At 46.1% G+C, this 23,753-nt stretch overlaps 1 protein-coding gene across 1 annotated transcript in view; it reads right to left on the reverse strand.

Annotated features, from left to right (window-relative positions):
* LOC142571130 (uncharacterized) overlaps positions 1-23,753 on the reverse strand; it is an 82,332-nt gene that overhangs the window by 4,868 nt on the left and 53,711 nt on the right. The gene's annotated exons all lie outside the window — the stretch shown is intronic.

Here is a 23,753-nt window from a genome sequence, read left to right on the forward strand (position 1 = left end):
AAAATAGCTGGCACAATCATTTTCCCAATGAGCACGATCCCTCTAGAGTACATTTTCACTGCGAGTCGAATTTTCGCTGCACTACTGGATGCAGTTTTTCCGAAACCTTTCTATACAACATTATTTTTGAGTACACCATATCAGGATGTGCTAAGGTGGGTCTGCAGATTGGGTGTAGCACCTAGAGGGGAGAAATATTTTCTCTATGCTGCACTCTGAAACATAAACTTGAATAAATACGAGGGGCTACTTTTATCGGCGTCAACGCACTGCCGCCTATATCTGTATGCTGCGACGGTAGTCCACTGTTCTGTAGGCATTAGAGATCCTGTGCTTTTTTCCAACAACCTAAAAAAACAATTAAAAAAGATATTTACGTCACATTAGGTTTGTACCGTTTAAGAATCCTTGCGGTTTCTCCATATGACGAAAGCGTGCGACCAGTTTTACCTGATGAGCTAGTCGTAACCAAGCGAAGGAGTACAGCGAACGCTGCGGCGAGAGCGAAGAGATTTGGAGGAGAAAAGCGGAGGAGGAGGTTATTGCGAAAGCGTGAGAAGAAAAGCGTAATGCCGCTGATAGGGTCTTTGCGTCGACGATGGCTCCACGATGACGCCGCCGGTCATCTGCATGTCAACAAAGCGCTGCTGACCAGAGGCTGTCTGCGGCGCTTGCTATCAATCGTGCACACGCGTTCATATCGCGATGTGCCCATTAGTGAGATAGTAGCGCTACACGTCGCTGCGTTTGCAGCGTGCCGCGCGAGATAGATTGTCAAGCGCGAGCAAATATTTCGGGACAGAAAAACACCTACGCAGCGGCTCTAAATTTTGGCATTAGGGTGTGTTGCAATCGTCGGTCAATTTTCCTAATGACATTGTCTGCACTTGATCACACTTTTCCTTTAGTGACGTATTAGGTGCATAATTTTCCTTAAGTAGTACTTTGCAGTGAGTCATGGTCGCGTTTCATCGCACCACCATAATTGATGGCGCTGCTCTTTGGTCTGGAACAACATTCCAGCTTCGCCCTCGCGACCATGTGAATTGAGGCTCCCTTGTCACAACTTGTCAAACCTCGGCATCACCGTGCGCGGCTTAGCCGTGTCCGGGGAAAGGGGGATCCTGGAGGTTGAGCCGATGCTGGGTGTTCGGACCTTTAAGGCCCCCCGGCGGAGGCAACACACCTCTTTAGCCTCTACTTCACGTAGATGGCATCCCCGGACTGACCCACCCGGGGGAAATCGGTAGTTGCCTTTTCCTGTCTCTCTCTCCCTACTATCTTCGTCTTTCCCTTACTTTCCACCTTTGCTGTCTTCTGGCTTCCCCTTTATTTCCAATGTTTCCAGGCAGCAAGGGTTAACCTTGTGTGAATAGCCAACCTAGGTTATTTCATATTTGGTCATAGTGGTAATTTACAGCTGGTATTTGTAGGCCGTGTTTCAGAGGTCCTGCAGCGTGCCCTTGTAGGACTCCATGGTGGGTGGCTGGCGTTACTGCCGGAATGTCCCATATCGTTATGGATAGCTCCTTTCGTCAACTCCCTGATCGCCCTCAGAAAAAGGGCGCACCCATGAAGTTTTTCAGTTTGTCGGACGGCAAGTCCACAAGGTTCCACGTTTCCATCCCCCCCCCCCGGCGGATGTAGCTGGCGCTGCTACGGCAACCCCGCAGAAGGGGCCATCTACCTCCGGGTAGGTGCCCCCAAAGGCCTCGGCCAACATGCCGAGGACTTTATGCCAAACAAAGCGCTCGGAAGAGCGCGTGTTCAGCGCCTCGCAAGAGGCGATGGACACAACCACCAGCAAAATGGCGCTACCAGCGCCTAAGGAGCGGCATGGCACTATCGATCGCTACAAAAGAGAGAAAACTCCTGTCACGGCACCTGAAAAAGGCCAGTGAGCAAATCCTAGTCTCATAAACACACAGCAACCAACAAATATAGCATAATGGATACACAAATACTACAATGGAATGTTAGAGGACTTCTCCATAACCTCGACGGCATTAGGGAACTAATACACAAGCACAACCCCAAGCTGTTGTGTGTTCAAGAAATACACCTCAAACCTACCAATACAAATTTTCTTCGAAACTACACCATCTTCCGCAAAGATCGTGAAAAGGCCTCCGGCGGTGTAGCAATAATAGCCGACACGGCGGTAGCTTGCCGGCCCGTCGCCCTTAACGCGCCCCTTTATGCAGTGTCCGTTCAGGCCATCCTTTTTAATAAAATAGCAACTGTGTGTTCTACTTATATACCGCCGAACCAGCGCCTCGAAAAAACAGACTTTGACAACCTCATTGACCAACTTCCCGAGCCTTATATACTGGTGGGAGATTTGAACGCTCACCACACAATGTCGGGAGACTCGCGATGCGTCGCGAGAGGTCGGCTCATTGAAAATTTCCTTTTAACCTCCGGTGCGTGTCTCTTTAACAAGAAAGAACCAACGTATTATAATCCACATAATAACTCGTACTCATCAATAGACCTGGCGACCGGCTCCGCTTCCATCTTCGCTGATTTAGAATGGTATGTAATTAAAAACCCATTCGGAAGTGATCACTTCCCAGTAACGCTGAACTTCGCAAACAAACATGACCTGCATCCACACTTCCCTCGCTGGAAACTGGGCTCAGCTGACTGGGAACGTTTTAGGATATCCACCCTAATATCACGGGATTTTATAGATAATTTTACTATAGATCGTGCTTTTACATACTTCACCGCTTTTATCATTGACGCTACTGAAAAGTCCCTTCCTCAAACAAGAGGCACTTCATCCAAAAGACGGGTCCCCTGGTGGAATGGCGATTGTAGAGAGGCGCGGAAGGGACAAAAGAAAGCTTGGAGCAAACTACGTGAAAATCCTACGGCAGAAAATCTAATAAAATTTAAACAGGTTAAATCACAGGGAAGAAGGACGCGATGACTGGCAAAGAGGGCAAGCTGGCAGAGGTTTCTCTCTGGTATAAATTCGTATACTCAAGAATATAAAGTATGGTATGGGCTGAAAAGGCTTAAGGGGCAAGAAATTCATCCGTTGCCCCTAGTAAACGGTGAAGCAAACCGCTTGGAAGACAAAGGAGACGCCCTTGGCGAACACTTCCAGCACGTTTCCAGTTCTAACCATTACTCCATGGCATTTCTAAAACACAAACAAGTAGCAGAACGCAAGGCTATCGACCGCAAATGCAGACAGAACGAACCCTTCAGGGCGCCTTTTAACATCGCTGAGTTGAGACCCTCCCTGACAGCATGGCAGAGCTGCGCACCTTGACCGGATAGGATCATGTACGACATGATTAAACACCTCCCCAGTGATACTCAAGTTACTCTGCATACACTTTTAACGCTATATGGGATGCGAGATACCTCCCTACCGCATGGAAAGAAGCCCTGGTCGTTCCGATTTTTAAACAGGGCAAAGACCCTACGTTAGTAACAAGTTACCGCCCAATTGCACTTACAGTTGTACATGCAAACTTTTTGAAAAATGTTAAACCGTCGACTTTTACACTTCCTTGAATTACATAAATTTCTTGATCAATATTACTGTGGTTTTAGAGTAGGACGATCTACAACCGACCATCTAGTGCGCATGGAAGCAAACATTCGCGATGCCTTCGTGCATAAACAGTCCTTCTTATCCGCGTTTCTCGACACGGAAAAGGCGCACGATACAACTTGGCACTACGGTATACTGCCTGACCTATCCACGCTGGGCAACCGCGGCACTATGTTAAACATTATAGAAAGCTACCTGCACAACCGTACCTTCCGGGTGAAAATAGCTAATGCGCTGTCGCGTGTATTCATACAGGAAACTGGGGTACCCCAGGGAGGCGTACTGAGCTGCACACTCTTTGTAGTTAAAATGAACACGCTTCGTAAAACATTACCCCCATCTATTTTTTATTCCGTCTACGTAGGCGGCATACATGTAGGTTTCAGATCCTGCAACCAAACAGTCTGTAAGAGGCACGTACAACAGCGCTTGAACCAAGTCTCCAAGTGGGCAGACGAAAACGGGTTCAAAGTTAACCCCAACAAAATTCTTGCGTTCTTTCCACCAGGAAAAATGGGCTTGCTGCAGATCCCGCTTTTGAATTATATGGGCAACGAATACCCGTAAACAAGGAACACAAATTCCTAGCTGTTATACTTGACTCGAGGCTTAGATTCATCCCACACATAAAATATCTCAAGCAAAATGTCTTAAAACAATGAACTTACTTAAAATCCTATCCCATACAACATGGGGTAGCGACACAAAGTGTTTATTGAATCTTTGCAGGAGCCTAGTTCGATCACGACTGGACTATGGTGCCGTGGTTTATCACTCTGCAGCCCCGAGCGCGCTAAAAATGTCAGACCCCGTCCACCACCTGGGTATCCAACTGGCCACTGGCGCCTTTAGAACAAGCCCTGTCGAAAGCCTATACGTCGAGTCATATGAATGGTCCCTCCATTTTCAGAGAACATACGTCAGCTTAACTTATTTTCATAAAATACGCTCTAATAAGCAACATCCGTGTTTCACGACAGTAAACGACTTGACGTGTGAAACACTTTTCCGTAACAGACCCTCTATGAGACTTCCTTTGTCATTACGTATAAGAGAACTTAGTGAAGAAATGGATGTCCCGATACTCGAATAACGCCTAATCTCTCCAGCTAAACTATTACGACCCTGGGATTGGCCGGTGATAGAATATGATATATCCTTTGTAGAGGTCTCGAAGCACGCTCCTGAGCTTGAAATTGCTATGCATTTCCGTGAGCTTCAATCGAAGTACTCCTGCTACGAATTTTGCACAGACGCGTCCAAATCCCATGCTGGCGTATCCTATGCTGCTGTTGGTACCTCTCTTTCTGGACCTGACGTGTTGAACCCCCTAACGAGTATCTTCACTGCAGAAGACTATGCAGTACTGTCTGCAGTAAAACACATAGAGACACTGAAACTTGACAGAGCAATCATATTCACAGACACGTTAAGTCTTGTAAAAGCGCTCAGTTCTTTACAAAAGCATGCAAATCCTGTCTTCAATGAACTCTACACACACCTAAGTAACATCTACTTATCACATAGACATGTAGTAATATGCTGGGTTCCTGGCCACGAAGGAATCGAGGGAAATGTGCATGCTGACGAGATGGCCAAACCAATAGCATCGCAGGCTATTCTTTCTGCTACAGTCCCTGCCACAGACATGAAGCCTTTCCTCAGAAACAAACTGCGAAGCCACTGGCAACGCTTGTAGGACGCAGAAACTAATAATAATCTTCACGTAGTTCAGCCTAAGTTAGGTTTCTGGCAGCCGACAACGAAAACACGAAGAACTGACGTCCTATTCACTACACTAAGAATAGGACACACATTCGCCACTGATAACTTTCTCCTGACCGGTAACGAGCCTCCAACCTGTGGTAGATGCGGCGACAGGTTTTCCGTCCTCCACGTCTGCCTGGAGTGCCGGGAAGCCGAAAGAGACAGGAGGAAACACTTTCTTTTTGAATACAGCCATCACGTCCTTCTGCATCCGGCCATGTTTCTTAGTGTAGAACCGCTTTATAAGACCAAAGCAGTCCTCGCTTACTTTTTTTATTTAAATTATGGGGTTTTACATGCCAAAACCACTTCCTGGTTATGAGGCACGACGTAGTGGAGGACTCCAGAAATTTCGACCACCAGGGGTTCTTTAACGTGCATCTAAATTTAAGTGCACGGGTGTTTTCGCATTTTGCTCCCATCGAAATGCGGCCGCCGTGGCCGGGATTCGATCCCGCGACCTCGTGCTCAGCAGTCTAACACCATAGCCACTGAACAACCACGGCGGGTCACCTCGCTTACTTGAAAGATGTTGTGCTACACGTGACAAGCCCATTAATTACGTAGTGCATCCTCTTTCAAGAGGATGCCTCTACGAAAGATTTCTTTGCATACCACATGCCTCTAGGTCCTTGGCTTTCAAGGGCTCTGGTGAGTCAGAAGTGCTCTAGGAAATTTCGCCATCTGACATATTTTGTATAGTGCACCATTCTGTTCCCAAAGCATTTTAGTGTTCATATTACACGTCAATAATCATTGCCATAATTTATTACGAGTATATGTTATACAATTTACTCAAACTTTTTTAGGCCCCTTTACAGCCACATCACATTAAATTCACAGAAACCACTAGACCTGGACGAACTCTGTAACACTAGCATGGCGCTCTTTGGTCATTCATGGCCCTTGCGCCATTAAACGTCAAACATGAAATCAATCAATCAAACCTCGGCAGCGCCTTAGTGGACCCTCGCACCGTTCACTTTTCCAGCGCACAAAAGAAATACTAGCGATGCTGAAAATTCTTAGAGGGCGTCTAGGCTGCGTTTGTGTATTGCGGTGTGCCGTTAGACCGCCACAAAGGCAACACTCCTCGTTACAGGACTTGGTGCATGTTCATTTTTATCTCCATTACGGAATCTTGGGCTCCCACTTCCTTCCTATAACACCTGTCCCACTGGCGCCATCATTTCTTTCCGTATACATTCCGGGTGCCAAAGAAATTGCGGGTCAAACCATTCATATGGTGGCGGATTAGCCAGCGAACCTTTTCACCGCAGCTGTGGCTAAACTCCGCGTCCAGAAACATTCTCTTGAATTTCGAATTGACCCCGGTAAAACTCCAAAGAGGTGGCAACTCACGCTTCTGCCGCTTGGACGCAGAGTCGAACGACCTAGCTTGACGCTTATGCGCGGCCTCGAGTGCGCGATCTTCATCGTTAGCTTTCGCTAGACGCCGGCGATTAGACTCTCGCATCTGCTCTCGCTTACGTTTTTCGAAGGCAAAGTCACTGGCCTCGTTCTCCGCTTTCGCATAGGCACGCTGTCTTTGCTTACAGTCGTATCTCTGCGGTCGACGCCTCTACTCGGCTTTCCCATTCTTGTTGGAGTTGAAACTGCTGCAGTGGTCTACCTCTGCAATGCGCTATCCGGTTCTTACACATCGCGGCGGCTACCGCGGCGCACATTCCCGTGTTCATCTGTTCATTTTATGAATAATCGCAAATTACAAACAAACGGTAAAACATGTCCCACATAGATATACTTCACACGCCCCGAAAGCAATTCGGGGTGGAACAAGGTTAATGAAAGAACTAAATAAGGCCATGGTAAATTTTTATTGAATGAGCACCGTTTCCCACAAAATTTTCAAAGCTCAAATAAAATGTTTTGGTATCATCGCGTCCGAGCGTGATGTGTTTCTTGGGCCTTCTAACAGTTTTCTTGACGCTGTGTATTATTATACGGCTAAACAAAGATGCTTCAACAAAAGCAGCCAGTTTTACTTATTAAGTATCCCTCCCGCTGTATTAAATAAAATAAAGTGCGCACAATTGCTCAAGGAACAAAACTGACTCGACGTGGTGTACAACAAAGCTACGTGCGACAACTGCGGTAACATCACGGGATGTGAAAGCTTGGCAATATATGCTACGGATACACTGTGTTATTTAGCAACCTCCTACTCACTTCCATATGGCGCACGGACGCTGGGCCGTTTACGTTTGCGCCAACAATTTGGAGTACTAATACCAGCCCCGCCCCTCCCCCCGAAATTTTTTCGTGCTGGCATGCGCCGCCGACCAAAATAACCCCCGGCGACGGAAATTACTGTGCATTTTGTCTAGAATGACCTTTTCACGTTCGGAAACACATGTCGGCGCGAACATTGCGAAATCGGGCTGCATATCGCGCCAAATCCCATGCATCGGGAGTCACATAACGCAAGGAGCCCCATTTTAGCTCCAAGTTTCAAGGGCGTTTTGATGGCGAGCGGGCTGGTCGCAGCATCTCGCATATGCAGTGGAATCTATGGAGCGCATTGATTTCCATTCGGAAACTTCATATAAAGTTCTGATAAACCTTTGACGCGAAAGGTTCATTTACATTTCTACAGTCCTAGTTCAGATTTTCAATTCTGGAAGTTTGTGGCTTTATTGTTGTTATAAACATTTGACGACAAAGATGCATTGACTTTTCTAAAGTCGCACATCGGACCTTACAATGAGACCAGCCAAATAAACACACCCCCTGAGAAGTTGACAAAGCACGCAGCGAGGTCTGATGTCACGATGCTCTGTGGGGGTTCATGTTTGCCCTCATGTCACCCAAAAGAATATGAACATTTTTTTTTCACCTACACCAAGGTATCCATGTCAAGCCACTAAAGTAAGGAACGTTAACGACGTTCTTATTCATTTTTGTACTTTGGCTTTTATTAGCGAGGACAGATTGAGCTTCTTCTATTTTTCTTTCATTTTTTGTTATCGCTACCTGTGGACTGCCGGAGCCAGAAAGAGCGCTTGCGTTTTTCTCGTGTTGCCCCGACCACAGCGCGCCGCACTGCGACACGCGTTCGTTTTTCTCTGGCCGAGTGGATTTACACCTTGCAGTTAAGGACGCTTTCTGGCTAGCAGACGAGAAAGAGAAACAGTGCATGGTAACTTGCCGCAATCACTGCGGGAACTCGATGAATTGCAACATATTCGCTTGAGCGCAACCTCTCCGGAAAATTGTCTCGCTACTGAGCAGTATGCGTATGGTTCTCTGTGAAAGAAGCCTCTCATGTTTTCTTCGATAATCCTTTGGTAGCCACATTACGTACCCAAAATAGACATTAAATTGTGGCCAACATGCTTTCTTTCACGTTTTTGTTTTTTCCATTTCTGTGGCCCCTCACAACGAAGAATTGTTGCGGCGCAGCAAATTGGGCCTGGTGAAACTTCGATTTTCCTACTTCTTTTTTTGCGGAAATAATGTGCCACGGGACGTTTCAGTTGCCGGATACTCTTACTGTACAATTGCGATAACAATTATATGGACAACCCAGGCGCATGCCTGCTATCGGCCTCATGTTCCGTATAAAGTCCAAGGGCGATAACACCGTGACCACGCCCCTCAGGCTGTATGTGCGAGTGAAAGCGTAGGAGGGGCGGGATGGAACATGGGAGCGCCGACGATGGTGGCTCACCCAGAAAAGCGGGGCTGTGAATCTGTGGTGGCACAACAAGTTTATTTGCCTTGTTTGAGGCATTATACACAGTGACTTTTATCTCAGATACGTAGATTTATTGGATACTTATCATCATCATCATCAGCCTGGTTACTCCCACTGCAGGGCAAAGGCCTCTCCCATACTTCTCCAACTGCCCCGCTCATGTTATAATAGTGGCCATGTTGTCTCTGCAAACTACTCAATCTCATCCGCCCACCTAACTTTCTGCCGCCCCCTGCTACGCTTCCCTTCCCTTGGAATCCAGTCCGTAACCCTTAATGACCATTAGTTATCTTCCCTCCTCATTACATGACCGGCCCATGCCCCATTTCTTTTTCTTGATTTCAACTAAGATGTCATTTAGCCGCGTTTGTTCCGTCCACCAATCTGCTCTTTTCTTATCCCTTAAAGTTACACCCATCATTCTTCTTTCCATAGCTCGTTGCGTCGTCCTCAATTTCAACAGAACCTATTTTGTAAGCCTCCAGGTTTCTGCCCCATACGTGAGTACTGGTAAGACACAGCTGTTATACACTTTTCTTTTGAGGGATAGTGTCAACCTGCTGTTCATGATTCGAGAATGCCTTCCAAACGCCCTCCAGCCCATTCTTATTCTTCTGGTTATTTTAGTCTCATGATCCGGATCCGTGGTCACTACCTGCCCTAAGTAGATGTATTCCCTTACCGCTTCCAATGCCTCGCTACCTATGGTAGACTGCAGTTCTCTTCCGAGACTGTTAAACATTACTTTAGTTTTCTGCAGATTAATTTTTAGACCCACCCTTCTGCTTTGCCTCTACAAGTCAGTGAGCATACATTGCAGTTGGTCCCCTGAGTTACTAAGCAAGGCAATATCATCAGCGAATCTCAAGTTACTAAGGTGTTCTCCATTAACTTTTATCCCCAATTCTTCCCAATCCAGGTCTCTGAATACCTCCTGTAAACACGCTGTGAATCGCATTGGAGAGATTGTATCTCCTTGTCTGACGCCTTTCTTTATTGGGATTTTCTTGCTTTCTTTATGGAGGACTACGGTTGCTGTGGAGCCGCTATAGATATCTTCCAGTATTCTTACATATGGCTCATCTACACCCTGATTCCGTAATGCCTCCATGACTACTGAGGTTTCGACTGAATAAAATGCTTCGTCCTAATCAATGAAGGCTATATATAAGGGTTGGTTATATTCTGCCCATTTCTCTATCACCTGATTGATAGTGTGAATATGGTCTATTGTTGAGTAGCCGTTACGGAATCCTGCCTGGTCCTTTGGTTGACAGAAGTCTAAGGTGTTCCTGATTCTATTTGCGATTACCTTAGTAAATACTTTGTAGTCAACGGACAGTAAGCTGATCAGTCTATAATTTTTCAAGTCTTTTGCGTCCCCTTTCTTATGGATTAGGATTATGTTAGCGTTCTTGCAAGATCCCGGTACGTTCAAGGTCATGAGGCATTGTGCATATAGGGTGGCCAGTCTTTCTAGGACAATGTTCCCGCCATCCTTCAACAAATCTGCTGTTACCTGATCCTCCCCAGCTGCCTTCCCCCTTGGCATAGCTCCCAAGGCGTTCTTTACTTCTTCCGGGGTTAATTGTGGGGTTTCAAGTTCCCCTAGACTATTCTCTCTCACATTATCGTCGTGGGTGCTACTGGTAGTGTATAAATCTCTATAGAACTTCTCAGCCACTTGAACTATCTCATCCATATTAGTAATGATATTGCCGGCTTTGTCTCTTAACGCATACATCTGATTCTTGCCAATTCCTAGTTTTTTCTTCAAAGCATTTAGGCTTCCTCCGTTCCTGAGAGCATGTTCAATTCTATCCATATTATACTTCCTTATGTCAGCTGTCTTACGCTTGTTGATTAACTTCGAAAGTTCTGCCAGTTCTATTCTAGCTGTAGGGTTAGAGGCTTTCATACATTAGCGTTGCTTGATGAGATCTTTCGTCCCATGCGATAGCTTACCGGTCTCCAGTCTAACGAAGTTACCACCGACTTCTATTGCGCACTCCTTAATGATGCCCATAAGATTGTCGTTCATTGCTTCAACATTAATGTCCTCTTCCTGAGTTAAAGCCGAATACCTGTTCTGTAGCTTGATCCGGAATTCCTCTAGTTTCCGTCTTACCGCTAACTCATTTATTGGCTTCTTATGTACCAGTTTGTTCCGCTCCCTCCTCAATTCTAGGCTAATTCGAGTTCTTACCATCCTGTGGTCACTGCAGCGCACCTTGCCGAGCACGTCTACACCTTGTATGATGCCAGGGTTCGCGCAGAGCTTGAAGTCGATTTCATTTCTAGTCTCACCATTCCGGCTTCTCCACGTCCACTTTCGGCTAACCCGCTTGCGGAAGAAGGTATTCATTATCCGCATAATATTCTCTTTTGCAAACTCTACTAATAACTCTCCCCTGCTATTCCTAGCGTCTATGCCATATTCCCCCACTGACTTGTCTCCAGACTGCTTCTTGCCTACCCTGGCATTGAAGTCGCCCATCAGTATAGTGTATTTTGGTGCGACTTTACCCATCGCCGATTCCACGTCTTCATAAAAGCTTTCGACTTCCCGGTCATCATCAATGGATGTAGGGGCGTAGACCTGTACTACCTTCAATTTGTACCTCTTATTAAGTTTCACAACAAGACCTGCCACCCTCTCGTTAATGCTATAGAATTCCTGTATGTTACCAGCTATATCTTTATTAATCAGGAATCCGACTCCTAGTTCTCGTCTCTCCGCTATGCCCCGGTAGCACAGTACGTGCCCGATTTTTGGCAATGTATATGCTTCTTTTGTCCTCCTAACCTCACTGAGCCCTATTATGATCCTCTAATTCCTCAATAACACTGCTAGACTCGCCTAACTAGATAACGTTCGAACGTTAAATGTTTCCAGGTTCAGATTCCAATGGCGGCCTGTCCGGGGCCAGGTATTTTTAGCACCCTCTGCGGCGTCACAGATCTGCCCGCCGCCGTCGTCAGTTGCTTCGGGGCTGCTGGGGACTGAGGGCCGCGGTTTGATACTTGTATTTGCATACGAGGTTCTGGCCAAGTACTGCACCAGGGTGGCCAATCCTGCTCTGGTGAGAGAGTGCGTTACCGGTTCTGGTCACCGGGATCAGGCCGTACTCCCGGCCTGTTTGTGCAATTTTCTCAACACGCGGTTTTTTTTCCGGTGGAGAATCGCGCGGCACCGGGATTCGAACCATGGTCCTTTTGCACGCGAGGCGGATACTCTACCGCTCGCGCAAGAGTTGTACGCCTCATTTAATATACAGTGGGGCCTTAGTTGATCACTCAAGGTGGACCATTCTGAGCTCGGTTATACCGCACCGATGGTACTTAACTAGAGAACCTGGTATTTTTGACCTGGTAATGTGTGGCCATACATAATAGAGATTTTTCTTCCTTTTTTGAGGAGGGTCCCTGTACAGTGATAAACTATAAGAAAAGACATATTAAAAAGTGGGGTAGAAAAAAAAGAAGGAAAACAAAAAAACGATGAGAACAGGCGATTTCTACTCGTGACCCTTGGACGTTGCCTGGAAAGATAGCTCACTCGGTTGGGCCGTCAGGCTCCAGGTTACTTTGAAGCGCTATAGCTCCTGTCCAGAGTCTTATACTTACGTGGAAAGGGACTGATGTTATCCGCGATGGTCAATTTTTGATAGGTATACTGGCAATGGTTGGAAGGTGTACTTTCTTGGAAAAATGGCCGCCCGTGGATAAGAGCGAACACGAGCGGCTTTAGAAACTAGGAAAAGCTTGATCGCGTGCTAGGGGAGCGCGGCACTCTTAGCGTGGGAAGCTAGCCCGAGTAACTTTCTCAAGGACTGCGGCTCACGAGATCGAAATACCGTCGTGTAATTATAATAACCCTAATAATAATAATAATAATAATAATAATAATAATAATAATAATAATAATAATAATAATAATAATAATAATAAAAATAGAACGACGCAGAGGGCTGTACTACGAGTGCTATGACTGATAATTCATATATGTATATTCATCTCATCTATTGGATCGAATGCCAGCGCTGTTGATTTGTATCTGCATGTAGTAGTTAAGAGAACGAATTTAAGGGAGGAGAAAAAGAAAGGAAATGAATGTTTCTGACGCATAATTGCAGCGCCGTGGTTTTAAAGCGCATCCGCGGTAGAGAAACGGGAAGAGATATAAGTCTGCGTGGTAATGATACGCACACGAGAAACTGCCTTAAAATATTTAGAGACTTGAGAGGAAGTTTCGTGAACAACCGATAACAGGGCAATAAGCAGTTGAATACGACGAGAGAAATTATTAAGACGTGGAAAATTTCCTTGAACTAAGTATGGTTTGCGAGACAAATGATTGGAATTATTGAACTTTTTAAAAGATAAGGGAACTATGCCCTCACAGAGAGGACAGTGTCCGCACGAAACCACACCAGGCACCTTACTGAGGCATGGAGCGCTTTGTGGCCGGAACAAAGCCCCCTTCTCTGCAGGCCAAGCGCAGAAAACGTGCGTTCCCATCGCTCAAGGCTTCGCGGACATACCATAGCTCTAGAGTCGAGGAAAAGCTTAAACAGGTGCGAGCGCGGCACTCTTAGCGTGGGGAGCTAGCCCGGACTGCTGCTCAAGGACTGCTGGTCACGAGGGCGAAATACCTTAGTGTTATTATAATAACCATAAGAAGTCTACTTTCGAAAAAGAGAACGGCCCACAGGGCTGTACTACGAGTGCTATGACTGATAATTATATATATATATATATATACATATATACATATATATATATATATATATATATATATATATATATATATATATATATATATATATATATATATATATATATATTCATCTCATCTATGGGATGCAATGCGAGCGCTCTTGCTTTGTTGCTGATACGTATATTTAAATATCCTGTTGCAAGTTTTTTTGTATACGTGCAGTGAATTTTGTTTCCAATGACACTTTTTTAACCTCTATCAAGCAGTATCTTTGCATTCCTATATTCCATAGTATCTTCGCATTTCTAATGCACGAGGGTGGGTTAAATTAAATGGAACCAACCACCCCGTGCATGAAAGGTTCGGTTCATTATCTGCGAGCCATGAGCGCAGAACACAGAAAAGAGACGCGTAGGTGTGAGGATAAATGTTCTTTTTGATGATCTCTTACACTGGGTTGAGCATAACTGCGTGACATAAGGGGCATTCCAAATGTTGAACAGCGTGGTGTCATGATATTTTTGACAGCTGAAGGTGTTTTCCAAAAAGAAATAAGTCGCTGTATTGCTGCCGTGTACGTTGAAGATTGTATTTCATTGGTCACTGTCAGGCGTTGGAGCAAACGGTTCGACGATGGATGTGAAAGTTGCAAGGACGATCCAAGACCAAGCCAAAGCCACCGTGCAATCACCCCCAAAACAATTGCAACGGCTTATGAGCTGATTAGACAAGAGCGGAGGATAAGCATCGATGAATTGGCAGGGTGCATGATCGTTAATGGGGATACGGGTCACACCAACTTTCATGAACATCTCGATTATCGGCGTTTTTGTGCGCAATGGGTGCTTAAGATTTTGAACAAACACCAGAAGACGGAGAGGTTCGGCGCTGCCTTGACTCATCTAATGCGGTGTCACAATGATGGTGACGACTTTTTGTCTGCAATTTTGACCAGAGACGAATCATGGTGCCACTACTATGAGGCTGAAACACGATGGCAAAGCTTACAGTGGAAACATTTATTTCACCACACCAAATAAAGGAAAGGCCGTCATTTTTGCCGGAAAGGTGTTGTTGCTTTCTTTTTTCGATCGTCAGGGGCCATTATTGAACGAACTTGCTAAACTTGGAGAGACTATCGATTGTTTCTGATATTGTGAAACGCCCAAATGGCTGCGTGTCGCAATCAAGAACAAACGACGTGGAAAATTTAGGAATGGGGTCACCTTGCTGCCCGAGAATGCCCATTCCCACATGCCCATTCCCACAGTGGGAAACACTGCAACATGCGTCATACAGCCCAGGCCTGTCACCTTGCAACTGCTCAAGGGAACAAGATTCCTGTCGGACGATGACGTGAAAGAGTCAGTCACGCACTTTTTGAAGAAGCAACCCAAGGAGTTTTATGCGACGGGAATCACACGACTCGATAGTCAGTTGGAAAAATGTCAAAATGCTCATGGACACTACGTTTAAATAAAGTACCCCGTTTGTCATATATTTGCAATGGCTCACATTCATTTGAATTACCCTCGTTTTTATGGCATTGCATATGTACAAAAATGTAAACAAGGTTCATTAAAATATTTGTCCTCAGCTTCTCTATTTCATGGCATTAACATTTTTCATATCATCGTCATGCACTGCTTTGCTGGTTTCAAACTGATATTGGGGGCCAGCTCCACCGCTGGAAAAGCTGGCGCCACCGCCGGCGTGACGCGGCATAAGGGATCACTTGGACACAGCGGCCGCGTCGGCTGCTTCGGAAGTGCCGAAGCGAGCTGAATACGAAAGTTTAAAGTCCAAGCGGCGCTGCGGTTCTCATTAAGTGGTGAGGCTTTACTGCCCTGGGTGTCTGCTTGACAGCATGTGAAAGTACTATAATAGGTAGCGGCTGCCTTTGTAGGTGTGCAGCATGGTAGGCTACTGCTCGGGGCCACAATGCCGGACGTAAGCAATCCGTTGCGTACGGCCGGTGTCAGCCTTATTCACACGTAGCCGTAGAACAAGTAGCTGCGTGAAGCTTGGCTCGCGAAACTTAGAACCGGCAGACAGCCATCGGCTGCATCTCGGGTACGCAGCAAGCACAGACGCAATGAAGATTTCTGCTACGGCGCCAGACCTGCGATGTTCAGTGGGTAGCAGGAAACGCGTACTGAGAGGTTCGCCCGCGCCCGTTGCCGGCTAATGTCATGATGGTTTGGTCTATGAATTTGTTGATTCATAGACAAGTTCACTGGAACGGAAAGGCAGGGGTAAGACGCACATTAAAAAAAAGGCATGGCATAAGGTCATGTTTGTGTTATGAATTAATGCACTGGATTACGAAAAAGAAGCGACAAATCGCACGCTGAGAAGATCGATAAGCATACAGTGCGAGGCAACTTGTGAAATACTATTAAAACGTCCAAGAATTTAGAAGAAAACGAAGTATTGAATCTTCGCGACGGCTCGTCACATTCGCAGTAGGCGTCGAGGTCGCTGTAGCAAAATTAGTTTTCAACACTTCTGATAGCGTCCACGCAGCAATGGTTGCTTGTGTACTTACTGTCAAATTCTCATATTCTGTGGCCTAAAGCTCACGCAAAAGTGCGAAAACGCGTAGGCAACGAAAGCGAAACATTGTGCGCAGACATGCATGCAGACGCGCAGTCAGTCGCTGCGAACCCGCGCGATCGCTGCATTGAGGCCTCATTATGTTATACTCCATTTAGTTTTACAGACAGCCCACTATAAGAACATGTTTCACACAGTTTGCTCACAGCGTTTGCCTACCTTTCACTCAAGAAGCCGGTTCGGGAGACTCCATCGCGGCGACCACGCGCAGTGGCGTCCACACACGTATTCGGTAAAGTGATAGCGTTTGTAAACAATTCTGTGTTTTCAGTTTGCCAAGATTATTGTATTGACAGTCAAAAACTTACCTCTTTTTCAGAATACTTGCATAAATATCCAGGAAGGCTGCCGCGCGGTGTCTTCATTGAGCGCCGAAAGCGAAACCTATGAGGAGTGCACCGCGGTGATCCCTCATACTATGCAAGGGAGGCGCTTCCGATAGATTGCGACTCCGTAAGTCCTCGCTAACAATAGTTCTACAGTTCATGTGATATTTTCTTTACTTAATAAATTAAAAGAAAGCATGGGATCATCTTTATCAGTTATTTTGGGCACAATTTCTGAGACATACGAGTGTATTCATTTATGAAAAAAATGCATATTTTACTTGTCGTGACAGTGTGTAACATTCAAAAATTCGTTTGGTCCATGTTTTGCAATCGCAATGCAGTTATTACTGATGTATTTGATCCCTCGAAAAATTTTATAAGGAGGAGACCGAGATACAACATGAGCCCCAGCCGAGGGAACTGTCTGGCTACGCCAGTGCCTACTGGCCCAGACCAAGGGACGGAACATGACATCGTATTTCATTGAAGGCCAGCACAGACCAATTGGATCCCGATAATAGAAAATTTGGAGGACGCTTAAGCTACGTGTTTCAGAGGCGAACGCGACAGCATTCAAAGATCGCTAAGCGCTTCTCACACTTCCCGGCCACTGCAGCTGCTGTAGTTGTAAGTTTTACCAGGAACGCTGGTGGCGAATGCTGTGCACGGAGGCGAGCCTTCTGGTAGGAACAGGGCCTCTTGCGTGGGTCCGTCTTATCTTATTGTTTCGTACTTTTAATATTTAAGTCTGAGAACACAACATAAAATTTATCACATGCTGTCAGTATTCTATCTGGTGACATTTCTTTGTGGGGTGTCATTGTGGAAATTCCGAGGAAGTACTTTCTAAAGAATGTAAGACAAGGCATGAACCACTTTAGTGATCAGGGTCTCCAGGTTTGGCTACTTGGCGCCAATTAGGGTACTTTTCCTGGGCGATGGTAGCCATGTATGACAAAGTATGATGACAGACATGTATGATGGTCGACATGTATGAGGACAAAGGTAACCTGGCGTATCTTAAGTTTCTATATATAAAGAGAATTGATTGACTTTTCTAAGATCAGGATTTCGACCCGCTTCGTGTGTTTGAGGAGCTGGAAAGGCTTTTCAAGAGGGTTTTGACAAGGATCTTTAAACCATCTGCGCTGCGTCAGCATAAGGGTAGCCACAGTGACTTTGATTTTATGAACTTTGAATCGCACTTTTGAAGTTTCGAAAATGCTGATCTCGGACTAACTTTTGTTGAGCGTCTAAAGAGAGCTTACCTCGATGCTAACGCGAAGCAAGGTTTACAGTGCCGCTCTTTTGCCTTCATCGGGCTCTGTGTCTGTGATCTACAGAAACGCTTTCCAGATGCTACCTCGATGCCCAGAAAGCTCTGAGCCATAAGACCGCAATCGATCATGGGGTCATGCACCATGGGACCCGTACAGGAGTTGCCCACCGGTGTTTTTCCGTGCTAGAAACACCAGCTCCATAGACAGCTGAGGTACCTGCAGCAACTTGAAGGAATCGCTCAACTACTTGACTTTTGGACCCATGAACACGGTAACAAGGAGCCGACTGGCTCGAATACTATGGCCCACCTTGCCGCAGGGGCAATGAAATTGCTCCTCTTAGTCACATCTATCGCTGAAGCTGAACGCATATTCTCAAGCGTAAGGCTAGCCATGAACGACATTAGAAATCGATTGTCGTACGAACTGCGTGTGTCAATTTTTAGGATCTAGTTTGGACAGCGACTCAGGAGTATTACCTGCTCGCACTTCGTCATCACGCAAAAAGTTATTGCGAAAGTGAACACTACCATGTATGCTCGCATCCTAGCAAATGTGACTTTGAATATATGCATACTGTGCTCATTTCTATCGTCGCCACAAGGGTGTTGCTTCCAATACGTTTAAGAAAAATCACGCAAGACCCGCGAAGGAAAGTATTGCTGAAGTCAACAATTTATGCTTGATTCCCCCGAAATGTTATACTGAGTGTACTCATGCCGTACTCACTTTTACCGTCGCCAAACCACTGCTACCTCTAGTCATATTTAGAGAAGCCACATTAGATGCGCGACTAGTTATTTTTGCGAAACTGCATGACTATTTGTCATCCCGCAAGAAATTTTCGATTCGCAAAAGACCACACTACAGAACACGGCGGCGGGAAGAGCCATCCTCCATTGGACCGGAATGGCAACGGAGCTCCATGCCCACAATGGGCAACGATCACTCCCGCCTGAGGCCAGAGGCAAGATCAAGGCGATCCGCGATACCGAAGCACATGAGTCATGAACTCCATGAAAGACGACGCAAAGCTCGCGCCGACAAACAGCCCCGACATTTCAAGGGTGACCCGTACGTAACGTACGTGGACCTGGCGGCGTACCCTGTAGGGGGCCTCTTCGCGGTAGCCTCCGTGAACGGGAGAGACGACTCCTTGACCTTCGCGGCCTCCGTAAGGGCAGAGACCCCAGCTGCGGCTGAAACCATAGCCGCGGCGCGGCGCTGGTAATAAAGCAAGAAGACAGGGTACGCAGGGAAGTCCATGTAGTCACCGACTCGCAACAGGCTTGCCCTAACTTTACCAAAGCACGAACGCCGCTGCTGGCGGCTCAGGTTCTAGGCCCGAGGGTGCAAGAATACCATCAAATCCCGTGGACGCCGGGTCACGCGGGTCTGGAGGGGAACGAAAGGGCGAACGCCCTAGCTCGAGCGCTAATCAACCGAGCGGGGCAAGACCAATCGTCTCATCAATCCCTACCCTTTACCTTAATGGCCCTGCCGTCCAATTACTGCGACCGACTCGAGGTGGAGCTACTACACCGCAGGATTTATCATCCGCCTCACAGAAAGCTGAGCACTGAAGATGCAGTACCTCTCCAACTTATTCAGACCAACACATTTCCAAACCTACACAGATACAGTAAAATGCTCCCACATACATATCGCGGCATCTGCCCCTGGTGCGGCGACACACACCCTACACTCTTACAGATTTCGTGGGGGTGCGGGGGCAAACCTCAACACTTAAAGACGTCTAGCACGTCATTTTAGCGGTGGGAGGTACAGCTGACCAGCGATACCCTGGCGGGACAAGAAGCTCTCGTCCAGCAAGTACGTCGAGCAGGCATGGCCAGTGGAGTCCTGGAATGAGGACACCACCCACTCTACCTCAAGAGCAACCACGTCGATGACCGAATAAATGGTTTCTCTCTCTCTCTCTTTCTCTATCTCTCTCTCTCTCTCTCGATTAAGTCAACAATATAAGCTTGAATTCGAGCAGTTCTGATTTTCAAGTGTTCAAGCTTTACTCATTTACATTTTCGTATAAAGACTAACATTTAGGCGTCTAAATAAAGACGTCACAGCTATTTTCACACATGCGTGGATACTTCTGGCTACTTTTACGGCTCTTCGCTCAAGATGGCTATTCTTGTGTGGTTTATCCGATTTTTGGGCTACATTGTTTTTTCTACCTGGCGATCCTGTAAGGGATAACAGAACTCTAGTGTCGTATAAAATATATATGGTACTTTACTGTCACAGGATGCCCGGCGCTAGCGCCGACATGAGATTTTCTGCGACACTGGCGCTTAACACTATTACGTTAATAACTATGGTGTGACGAACTTGACGAGCATCACAACGGCGGTGTTACACTGAATGCCTGGCAACTTCAAGACGACGATTGCACGACAGTAACTGCATGACGTGGGTTGAATGACAAATAGTTGAAGTGCCAATAGTGAGAGCACACAAGAAGAAATACAGACAGGACAAGGCGCCTTGTCTGGAGCGCCTTGTCCTGTCTGTATTTCTTCTTCTGTGCTGTCACTATTGGCGCCTCACCTATTGAAAGCTATGCACCAACTAGCCCCCAACGTGTTTTACTTCAATGACAAAGTTGAAATCACTACGTAGCAACAACCAACGAGTGCATGGCTAGCAGGAGTGTCCCGGGTATCCTACATAACATGGGCCGTGCTTCAAAAATATGCAAATGCCGGTTAGCTATACAGGACCAAGGTAATGTTGTTTGCCATCGCTTGGAGTTATTGAACATATTTTTTTACATTACGCCTGATCGCATTATTAATTTGGTAATTATTTACCTTATCAGATATTATAGTTAGACTATAAGGGTCAAGGAGAATATTGTAGAGCAACGTGAAATCTCCCACACAGCTGTTTTTTGCTCAGTATGTGCTACAAAAAAGTGTTTTTTTTTTCAAGCATGAGAGAAGCCCACGAATACCAGCAAAGTGTTTCGAGCACCCAGTCGCGCGGCAATTTTTGCGCTGCAGTACCTCTCATTAAAAGGCGCGCCACATTTGCGGTACACTTCACGTATTTAAATTGTTCATCTTGCGACGTACTTCTTATCTTCCTGATTCTGCTGCTAATGAAAACTTCTAGCTTATTCTATTTTGTGACATAAGAAAATTCTATGCTTAACAAGGTGGAAATTTCCTTCATTAATTGATTTTCTTATACGGAACTCCTGGTGTATAGAAATTCTCACATTTTTACTCAGAGCAATGCTGCGAGAAGGTCTAGCCTACGCAGTATAGTAATCTTGGAGCTACTTTGGTCTCTCCCTATATCAATTCAATTTCTTTTGCTCCATCCTCATAGGATACTACTATGTATGCCACCATTGCATATAGCACCGTACTGGCATCTGAAAATCTAGAAGCGTTTATGCTTGTAGGCTTCCTCAAACTTCCTATATAAGCTCTGGGCACTTTGGTTTTCAATTGCAGCTAGTCCCTCCACCCAGTTCTTCCATTTAGTGTTTTCTGTTTTCTCCATTGTCGTCATTCTTGCTACGTCATACGAATCTCGTCATACTCTCGTCCTTCTCATTCCGGCTTTGTCATTTGACACATGCCATGCGGTCCTCGTTATGCCATGTCATGCGGTCCTACGTCTACACAGTGGCCTAAGTTGTCTAATATAGATAAATAAATGGTTAGGAAGAGCAAGTACGATAACTGGAAAAGATTCTGGTTTGCTACCCTACACTGGAGGAAAGTTAAGAAGAAATGAAAGACGGAAAGAGCAGTGGAGAGAAGCAGAACAAAACAAAAAGGTAGGGGAGGTTGTGCAAGTCCATGAGATTTGGACTCTCCCATAGGCCACTTGAACGTAAAAATTTCAAGAGCGCCTTCGGTGTTTTGTGGTGTGCACACTCTACAGGTCGGCGTTGCAGAACGGCCAGGTCCGATAACGGTCGGTCGTCAGGACGCGCCAGCGACGTCGCGAGTGAGTGCCTCTGTGCGCTGTATCGGCGACATTTACAAAGGTCCTCATCGCAGCTGTGGTACTTTAGCGATTGTGGATGGCGTCGAATCTATGAAGTCATTTGCTTTCCGCATCTGATGGGAGGATAGTGCTGTGCGTCTAACATAGCTTGGGCCACAAGGTGTCGTTGTGATGCCGTGATGGTGACGATAGTCTTGGTGCCATCGTAGACGTTGCATCACCGTTATTCCAAATTTGTCACGCCGCTCTCATCGTGCCGTCGTCGGCGTGCCCTCTCTGTCATACAGCCGTGATGAATTCGTTGTTATGACGTAATGGTGACGTGGATATGGCCACTCCATCATCGTCACTCCAGCTTCATCATGCGACTCTCGTCGTGACGCTATTGTTGTGAACGCGTCCTCGTCATACGCTTACCGTCACGCACTCCTGGTCATACCATTGTCGTGACGCAGTCTTTCTGTTGTCGTGATTCAATCTTCATCACCCAATTTCCGTCAGGCCATCATCGTCACTCCAGTGTCATCACGAAGTCAAATTCACACCGCTATTTTCATGCTTTCGTAGCCTAGGCGTAGTTCAGCCATTCTTATCAATCAATTCAGAAAATATAACCAACTCTCGTTATGCCGTCGTCATTACACTGACTACGTCGCTCCCATGAAGTTAGTCTGCCTTTTTAGTTCTGCAGTAACCACGCTGTCTTTAACTGCAAATAGATACAATCGTCATATAATCTTCGTGATTGAGTAGTGGTGAGAGAGACACTGTCATGTACCTGCTGCTCTTCCGTAATCATTCTGTCCTGATTGTGCCAGAGTGGTTATTTTTGTCAACCATTGCAGTCATACCGCTGTCATTATATTCTCATTATGCTGTCGTTATGATTTCAAAATTGTCATTTCTTGTGATCCCGTGGTTGTCATCATACTGCCATTGCCGTTTCACCGACGTCATTCCGTCGTCGACAGCGCGTTGTCATTTAAACATCTACACGCCATCATTCTCATAGACGACTTTAGCGAGCAAGTGCCACAGTAATATGAACCGTTCCACAGAAAGTGTACATAGTATATAGCTCAACCGAATAGTCTTAGAGGGAACATTACAGATATTAAATACCTGTTTCGTCAGCAATTCGGCACGCCGTTCAATCATTTGAACGCTAATCCCATTGCCGTCTACGGTCATCGTGAGATAATGTCTGCCGAATTCCTTGTTGCTTGGTGCCAGAGGTATACACGTTACTTCTACACTTTTTTCACTGTGAGACGTTCATGGGTTGCTCGCACAAGTGAATGTACAAAATATTGCTACCATGCGTTTGGACTGGACCGCGCGCGCAAGATGGAGACGAAGAGGAAGTGGCAGACTGTCTCCTGGAGCTGTGACCTTTGTGCCAGACTGTGCGGTAACCACTAACTTTCCCCATGTAAATATTTGTAAGCAGATTTGTACATCAGCCTTCCTCTTCTTCGTAACAATATCAACCACGAAGACAGAGCTGAAGAATAGCCCTCCAATCTTCCTGGCTTCGAAGGGTCACAGAACTGGCGCTCATTTTCTTGTATTATTTAACACCTTCGCTACGCATCTGTGACTGTTCTTGCCGCAGTTTAATTGACTTTCCAGCCTTTGCATCAGGGCCCTTGCTACAAGGGTTTGGCGTGCAAAACACAAATCGTGCCAGTGACCATTTCCAATTATTGTACAATATTATTCGACAATGAGGTTTTTCATGACTGCGCCTTTTATGACAACGTGATCC

The sequence above is a fragment of the Dermacentor variabilis genome, chromosome 2 (genome assembly GCF_050947875.1).
Source record: "Dermacentor variabilis isolate Ectoservices chromosome 2, ASM5094787v1, whole genome shotgun sequence".
In the NCBI taxonomy this organism is placed as follows: domain Eukaryota; kingdom Metazoa; phylum Arthropoda; class Arachnida; order Ixodida; family Ixodidae; genus Dermacentor; species Dermacentor variabilis.